We start from the raw sequence: 8,879 nt of genomic DNA, 5'->3' as shown, positions 1-8,879 counted from the left end.
GAATCAATCTCTGGATTCCTTTTAGAGTTGTCTTTGAATTTTTTTGAGCTTATTTATTTATTTTGAGAGAGCGAGGGAGAGAGCACAAGCAGGGGAGGGGCCGAGAGGGAAGGAGAGGGAGAGGATCCCAAGCAGGCTCTGTCAATGCAGAACCTGACGTAGGGCTCGAACTCTCGAACCACAAGATCATGACCTGAACCGAAGTCAAAAGTCAGACACTTAACAGGCTGAGGCACCCAGGTGGCCCTATAGTTCTCTTTAAATGTACTCAACTCACTCTTTCATTCACATATAGATTCTTTCGCCAAATCCTCATTCATGGCTTACCGTGTGCCAAGCCCTGTGTTGGGCACGGGGACACGGGGGTGAACGATAAACCCCTGAACCTGTGGAGCCTCGTGTCAGTGGCATCCCAGAAATGGTCGCCCTCCTCGGTTGAATGAAGTCAGGAACCTGTATGAATGAGGGGGGGAGAGTCAGAAAAGGGTCCAAGTTAACTGAAAGACATCTTCACACCCCTCAACCCACTTCTCACTGTGGTCCAGACCTGGCCTGGATGCCACCCTTGAATCTGCGCCCAGAGACCAAGGTGACCGTGACGTTTTTTTTTTCCTCAGCTCTGGCTCAAATCCAGGGGAGGGATGCCGGAGGAATGGCTACTTAAAGACAAAGACAAAGAACAGAACAGTAACCGTAACGAAATAAAAGCCTTGAAGCTAAAAGAAAAACAAAATGTCATGATGTGTGCATTTTTTTTTCCCCCCTACAAAACCTATTTGTTCTGTGGTGGAGTATAGAGTCTGCATTTGATTTCTACAAGATATGCAGTAATGGGTTATGTACTCCAGGGAAAAACTATCCTTAAGGGAGCGGGAACGTGATGGATTCACTTCCTCGGTGAGGTTTATAATATGTGGCAGTTTTAGTGCGAGCAGGTATTTGGTCTATAAACTGGGAGAGCACGGCATTAGGGGCAGCTCGTTTCTAAATGGAGAAGGATGCGGCGCTCCCTCTCACCCTGGTTATTAGTCCTTCTGGGGATAAGCAGGAAGATTAAGTGTTTTCCTGGTGTTGTGTTTGCCTGTCACGGCAATGCGCACACGCCCCGCTGCCAGCACCTTTACACAGCCCCGCAGACCTGCTATTTTTGCTCATCGTGGGGCTCGGCTCTCATTCTGTGCTGAATGGAGTCGGGGTTATTTCGGCTCCTCGTTCAAATGCTCCCTCTCAATTAGATGCTCTACGACTCGCCGCTTGGCAATTAGACACCGGATCTCTTAGTCTGTGAACGTGTAGCTTCTTGGTCCCCGGAGGCCATTTCATGCGCTCCCTCCTCAAAGCCGGCTGTTCTGCTTGTTGCGGCTTAAATGGTGCTAAAGAGACACAGACCTGGAAGCCAGCTGGCTTCCCGGAGGGCCTCGGACCCCCTCTGGAGCCGCCGGGCTGCAGGAGACCCAGGGCTGGTCCTCAGGTGGGCGTGTGGGAACCAGACTCGTCAACTCCCAAAGTGACTTCATTCTACAGGCCCTGTTTGCATTAACTAATCTCCTAAGAGACCGGCTGGCCTGTTAGAAATATACTTGCCAAACAACGTATCTGTGTCAGCCTCTCCGTTTGTTCTCTTCACGCAACTGAAGTCTGTTTGGGAAACCAAATTATAGATCATGAGGGTTTGGGGCGAGGAGAGAACAGACTCCTACGCGGCTCATTGGAGAGTAAATGGAGACAAGTTTTCTGGAAGTCAGTGGTTTATTATGTGGGATCTTTACGTTGAACAGGCGTGATGAGTTTTTTATTTGTATCTCCTATCACCCCTTGAAATTTATTCAGCGGTGGAATCTGCCCCTGTCCCTGGCTGAAAACTTGGCTGGCGCCCTGACTTTTCTGATTACTCATGTGGAATAGATTGGCCTATGGTCAAAGTCCCAAACACGGGCTTGCCTCAGAGACGAAGAGTATACAGTCCAAGATACAAATCACACGTCACCCTTCATTCCGAGGTGACGCTTTTCCTCGCCTTCCCCCAGCTGACGTCTGTGGTTGATGGGCCACCCATCTTGCGGACAGTGGTTTCAGTCACCTTCTCTCATTCTTCTCTTCCCGTCAGTCTACTTGCTAATTGCATCTTCTGGCCTGTCAGAGGACGGACCATGGTGGAGGAAGAGGGTAGGAGGCTTGAGGTGAGGATCACCATGCACCCCTCCTCCCCCCATTGATGAGGGCCCCCAGCACAGCTCAGCCGGAGACATGCTGGTCACACCTACTTCCCCTTCCAAACTTGCAGCCCTTTCTGCCTAAACGATCCAAGGGAGGAAGAAGGCCCTCATTTTCGCCCTTTGAATATTTTGTTCAGGCACCTAACTTTAAGGTGGAACATCTGTTGCCATTAAGGTCCATGTATGTTAGTTCGTGGATGTCTCTCTATCTCCTCGGACTCAATGCCAGACCTGGAAGTGTTGTGTTCCTGAGTGCCAGTAAGCAGAGTGGGTGAGAACCTGGTTCTGGAGTCTGGGTTCCAAGTGCCTGGGTCAAAACTCACTTTTAAAAAAAAAAAATTTTTTTTAACGTTTTATTTATTTTTGAAACAGGGAGAGACAGAGCATGAACAGGGGAGGGTCAGAGAGAGGGAGACACAGAATCTGAAACATGCTCCAGGCTCTGAGCTGTCAGCACAGAGCCCGATGCGGGGCTTGAACTCATGGACCGCGAGATCATGACCTGAGCTGAAGTCGGCAGCTTAACCGACTGAGCCACCCAGGCGCCCCTCAAAACTCACTTTTAACATCCGTTGAAAGCCTTAAAGGTGTTTGTAACACTAGCAGGTGCTTATTTAGCACCTACTATATCCTAGAGACTGTTCCAAGCGCTTTGTCTGTACTAACAAGTTTCATTTCTCAACAATCCTGAGTTTTATATTATTATCTCCACTTTGCAGATAAGGAAACTGAAACAAGAAAGGCTCAACAACTTGCCTCAAGTCACACTGCTAGAGAGTGATAAATCTAGAATTCAGCCCAAACAGTCTGACTCCAGAACCCACACTATTTTATTTCTTCTCTTCTCTTCTCTTCTCTTCTCTTCTCTTCTCTTCTCTTCTCTTCTCTTCTCTTCCCTTCCCTTCCCTTCCCTTCCCTTCCCTTCCCTTCCCTTCCCCTCCCCTCCCCTCCCCTCCCCTCCCCTCCCCTCCCCTCCCCTCCTCTCCTCTCCTCTCCTATTTTAGAGAGGGGTGGAAGGGCAGGAGTGGGGGAGAGAGAATCTTAAGCAGGCTCCACACCCAGCACAGAGCCCAATGCAGGGCTCGATCCCACGACGCTGGGATCATGACTGAGCTGAAATCGGGAGTCAGACACTGAACTGAGCCCCCAGGACCCACACTCTTAATTGCTCTGCTTACCAGTGCTCATGAACACAACAATTCCAGTTCCAGGAATTTAGTCTGAGCAAATAGGTAGACACACACAAAAATAGAGCTGGATCTTAATTGCAATATCGCTAATAACTTGAAGACGTTGGATAAAACTCTTGTATGTGATAGCAGGAGATTGATTAAATAATCAACGGTATGCTAATATGTTAAAATCCCAAGACTTTAAACATGTATTTTAGAGGAATATTCACACATAAAAAACACAAAAGTGAACTAGTATTTGAGGAAATGCAAGTGAAAGTAAAAACAAGGTACAATTTCTGAACCCTCAGAGTGGAAAAGTGAAAGAGGAACATAGCATTTAGTGCTGGTAAGGCTGCAGGGACAGGCACATTCCTACATGGCCAGGAAGAGTTGGGATTTTTACAAACTCTTTGCAAAGGAATTTGACGAAAACTTCTAAAATGTTCCAAATTAGAAGTGTGCAACCCTTGACCAGCAGTTTTATTTATGAGAATCTATTGTATAGGCAGTAAAGCACGTAGGTAAGACAAAAATCTGGGAATAATTGAATGTCTGTCAATAGGACGAGGGATGGCAATTACGGTATATCCATGCTCTGTTCTACTAATGTGGTTCTAATATAAGGAATTAGGCCTTGATTTATTGACCTGGAGGAATATCTGTGATGTGTTGCATGCAAAAAGTTTTTTTTCATAATAATATATAGGGCAAGAGCCCATTTTGTAAAGAAAAGCTAGAATCTCTGTATATGTGTGTGAACGTTTCTGTGAGGTAGAGGAAGATCTAGGTGGTTACAAAACAGGATATTAACTTTGGCTACCTCAGATGGACAGCATAAGGGGCATGTGTGTGTGTGTGTGTTTGTGTGTGTGTGTGTACCTTTATGAGTCTTTGGATTGTTTTGTTGGTCGCAGTTAGCATTTATATTTAGAAACTATCATTTTTTATCAAAGACACAAATATTAACTGGTACAAAAGACACTTACGATCTATTGTCACATGGAAAGAAGAAGTATGTAAATCCATTTTAGAAAACGCTCTAAAATTACATATAGATACATGTATCTGTGTATTTGTTTCTGAGGGTGCAGAGAAAAAGACTGGAAGGATTATAAAGTTCAAAATGTTAATAATGATTATTTCTGACTCTTGGGATTTTTATTGTCTTTGATCTGTTTGTGTTTTCTGAATATTAAAGCAATTAGCATATATTAATTTTATAAAGAAAAATGTGTTAGAAGTAAAATGAAGAACTGATTTGTAAGGAAAGATAAAGAGTTAGAGTTGAGTTTGAAGTGAATTTTGGGGGGAGGACGACTGGCAAAATGGGAGCAGAGCAAAAAGCCAAATGACCTTTTACGGGTGGCACTGAACCGGTGAGTGCCTGAAAACACTTTCTCCATTAGAGGGCGACATCTCCTGCACTGTTAGCCAACAACCTTCCAGTCATACTAGACGACCCAGAAAGATTAGAGAGAGACCCACTTTGGTGATTCCTTTTGTTTCATAGAGGCAACATTTTCCATCTAAAATGCTCTGGTTTATTCCAGAAAAAGAAGGGGGAAGATAAAGCATTCGGACTCGAAGTGTAACAAGAAATGACAGTGAATCCAGGAAGACGTGGTTGCAGGACATGAACAGAGTACAGAGCTGGATGCGGTAGGGTTGATGACTCACAGAGTCATGCAGGACGTGGCATGGCTTAGTGTGCTATGACCATTAAGCCCTTGAACATATCCGTTGAGAACGTCTGAGACTAAAGTACATGTTTTGCTTACGAATCGGACTTAGCTCTTTCATGTGTTTGTGCCATTCGTCACTCGCCCCTTGCAAAACTTTGTAAGGTACGTTTGTGGGGAGTGGGAGGGTTACTTAAAACTTTCCTCAGACCCTCATCGTATCAGGAGGATGGGTGGTTTCGGAAAAATAAATCCTTTTCATTTCTCGCTCATCTACATAATATCCAAACCCAAGCTTCAGTTACACAGAACCTCAGATCTGGTATGTTTTCAGGATAAGGATAGTACATGGAGAAGAAAGAAGTAGGACAATTATTATAAAATTAGAGAAATACATTTAAAGACAGCTAAAATCCTAAGCTTTGCCACTGAAAATTATGGCTGAAGTAAATCCTCATCGATTGGACCATATCATAAAACTGAAGCCGTGAGAGACCAAAGACCAGAGTTCTTGCTTTTGTAGAAGGAATTGCATTCAGGAAGAGGGCTGTAGTGTGAATGAGGAATAGATCGCAATTTATTTTTTAGTGTCTGCGGTGTCAGTTGTATGGTGTGAGCTCCATTGTTGTGGGGAATGTCAATGGCCCCCTAATTGGTCCAGCATAACCAGGAGGTGAAGAGTTTTGGGTAGGGGCTATAGTATCACTTATTGCCGCTGTGGAATGGTGGTATTCCCTGGAAGGCTGAGTCCATGGTGAAATGAAATGCCTTCTCTTTTTTATGTCCCTTTTCGTCTGATATTTTCAGTTGTTAAATCAAGGTTGAAACAGACCAAAATAAAAACCCGAAAATAAGAGCCTCAAGTTAAACCTCTGTTTGGCCAATGCCAAATAGAATTGAAAACCCAGGCTTTGGGCTTTTCAATGTCAATTAGAGCTAGTTCTATGATTTTTCTAATTAGCCACTTTTGGAGAAATTCATGACACGAAATCAAAAAGTAATCCTAAACCTGGAGGCTGATTTTTTTTTAAGTTTATTTATTTATTTTGAGCAAGAGAAAGAGCAGGAAAGGGGCAGAGAAAGAGAGGGAAAGAGAGATCCCAAGCAGGGATCCCAAGCAGTGCAGAGCGGGACTCGGGGCCTTATCTTCTGAAAGGGAGCTGAAATCGAGTCAGTTGCTTAACCGACAGAGCCACCCAGGGGCCCCCTAGAGGCTAGTTTTCAAGGAACGCTTCCTTGTTAATACTTTTTACTTCCCTTCTGTTTCAGAGGATTAGATGTGTTATGTCACAAAGTCACTCCACTGCCTCTTCTCCTTAGCTCACCCTTACCTAAGCCACTGATTTCTATCTCTGGCCTCTTTCTGTCCACTAGAGCCTTTTTCTCTGCCCATAAATGCCCTCTAGTCTACTTCATCCTTTAGGACCAACCATCCAGCCAACCCCGAAAACCCTCCCTCAAGCTCCCCACTTTTTCGCTCCTTTCTGTAAGCCTGAATTCTCTGGAAGTGTAGTCTGGATGTTTCTCTTCCATTGTTTTACTTCTTATTCTCTCTTCAATCATTTCCAAACTAGCTCTCACATTCATCTCTATCAAAGGTGAAAATGACCCCAGATGGCCAAATTCTCCTCTTCCCCAAGCTTCAAGCCATGTGACATTTCATCTTTCTTGAAATTCTTCTTCCTTGGCTTTTACAATACCAATCCTGCTGTTCTCTCTCAGCCCTTATTGGCTCATTCTCAGTCTGCCTGCCCTTAGAATCTGGTGTTTTCCAGATTCTGCCCTTTCTCTTCTCTGGTTTTGGGCTAATGAAGTGACATTTATTCACTTCAGATACCGTGATAAAACCCAGGGACACAAGATGACACAAAGTCACCACTTACTAGGAATCCTTGGACATACTATCTAACATTTCCTCGTCTCCGTTTGGTCATGCAAAAACAAGCATCGTAAATATCTGAGGTCGGGATCTGCATTCCCAACTCTCTACTATACATTCTAAGCTGCCAGCTCAACATGACCAAAAGCAAATGATTCAGCCCCCTTTCCCTCACCCCATCTTTTCCTCCCTCAATAGCCCCTTCCATGCTTCATGGAAAGAACATTCCTCTAGCTTAGACAAAAGCTAGAAATTTGGGAATCCTTCTCTGTCTCCCTTTCTTTCAAGCTCCCCTTCCAGTGAATCTCCCAAGTCTGTTACTTGTCCATCAGAAATATTACTTTGATACCCACTACTTCACTGTTTGGCTGAGCCTCCTCATTTCCCACCTGCCAAATACTGCAAGAGTTTTTCTTTCTTCCAAGTTCTACATCAACCCCCAAATTCACCCCCCACAATGATGCCAGAGTGACTATTTAAAAATGCACATTTGATTACATCTTATCTGCTCTAAAAGACTTCCATGGTGCCCTAATGTCCAAAGGGTGAAGTCTAGAGCATTTGTAAGGCCTTTTCTATTTTGTCCCCAGCCTCCTTCTACTGTCTTATCTTGTCTCCTTCCACACCCTGTCATTCTCATTTTAGCCACATGTACTATGGGATGTTCTCTGAACGGGATGAGGTCTCTGTGTCTTCGTTTATGCTGTTCCTTCTCCTGAAGGTGCTTGTCTCTGATTCCTCTGCATCGCAACATCCTCCTGGATTTCAAAACCTGGCTCAAACTCTCCCTCTTCCTGAGGTTCTCTTTCACCCTTCTCAGGAAGAATAAAGCACTTCCTGTTTTCTCACATGCTCACAGAACCTTGTTCCTCCTTCTTTTTGTGGCATTAGAAGGTTGCATTCATAGATATTTAAGAGTTACCTTATCTGCTTGTGGAGTTAGGACTTCCTCTCAGATATTTCACCACCCCGGTAGCTTATCAGGGTCCTGGGGCAAGCACTCAACAAACTTAGGTTCCATAAAGAGAGGAAGAAGCCTGCAGAATGCCCCAGGTCCAGGGTTGTATGGCAAAGCCGGTCTTGTGTTCATTAATTAATGCATTAATTAAGGCAATATTTATTCCTGGTTCCAACATATCCCAGATGATTCACCACTGCAACTAATTCTGAACTCTGGGACCATCAGAGTCTAAGGAGCAGAGCCACAAAGAGAACCTTTTGTCCACATGGGACCAGCACGGTCACCTCTACAACCTATGGATGGTATCTGAGCCTAGCCAGATTTCTCACTCTGAGGATTTATACCTAGCCAGAACTACTGAGCCCTTCTCTTCCCAAGTTGAGTTCCTGAGGCTCAAACTCAAGAAGCTAGTTCTCCTTCATCACTGTTTTTAGATCCCCCAGAGCAATAGTAGAGGATCTTAATTGTTTCTTTTAAATAGAAACTTTATTAGCTTTAAAAAATTATAATAGTAATACATAACTAATATTTTTATTGGGGTAAAATTTATATATAGCATTTTTAATGGCATTCACTGTATATATATGTACAGGTGTACAACATTGTAATTAGACGTCTGTATACACTACAAAATGATCACCACTGAAAGTCTAGTTACCATCCATCACCATACAATTGACCCCCTTCACCCATTTTGTCCATCTCCCGACCCTCTTTCCATCTGGGAGCTACCAATCTGTTCTCTGTATCTATGAGTTGTTTTTGTGATGTTTTGCTTGTTCATTTGTTTTATTTATTTATTTATTTGGATTCCACGTACAAGTGAAATCACACGATATTTTTCTTTTCTGACTCATTTCATCTAGCACAATGGTCTATGTTGTTGCAAAGGGCAAAATTTCAGTTTCATTCTTCTTTATGGCTGAGTAGTATTCCGTCGTGCGTGTGTATGAGTGTCTATATATAATA

The sequence above is a fragment of the Panthera onca genome, chromosome C1 (assembly GCF_046562875.1).
Source record: "Panthera onca isolate mPanOnc1 chromosome C1, mPanOnc1 haplotype 2, whole genome shotgun sequence".
Lineage (NCBI taxonomy): Eukaryota > Metazoa > Chordata > Mammalia > Carnivora > Felidae > Panthera > Panthera onca.
This window is presented reverse-complemented; position numbering follows the sequence as displayed.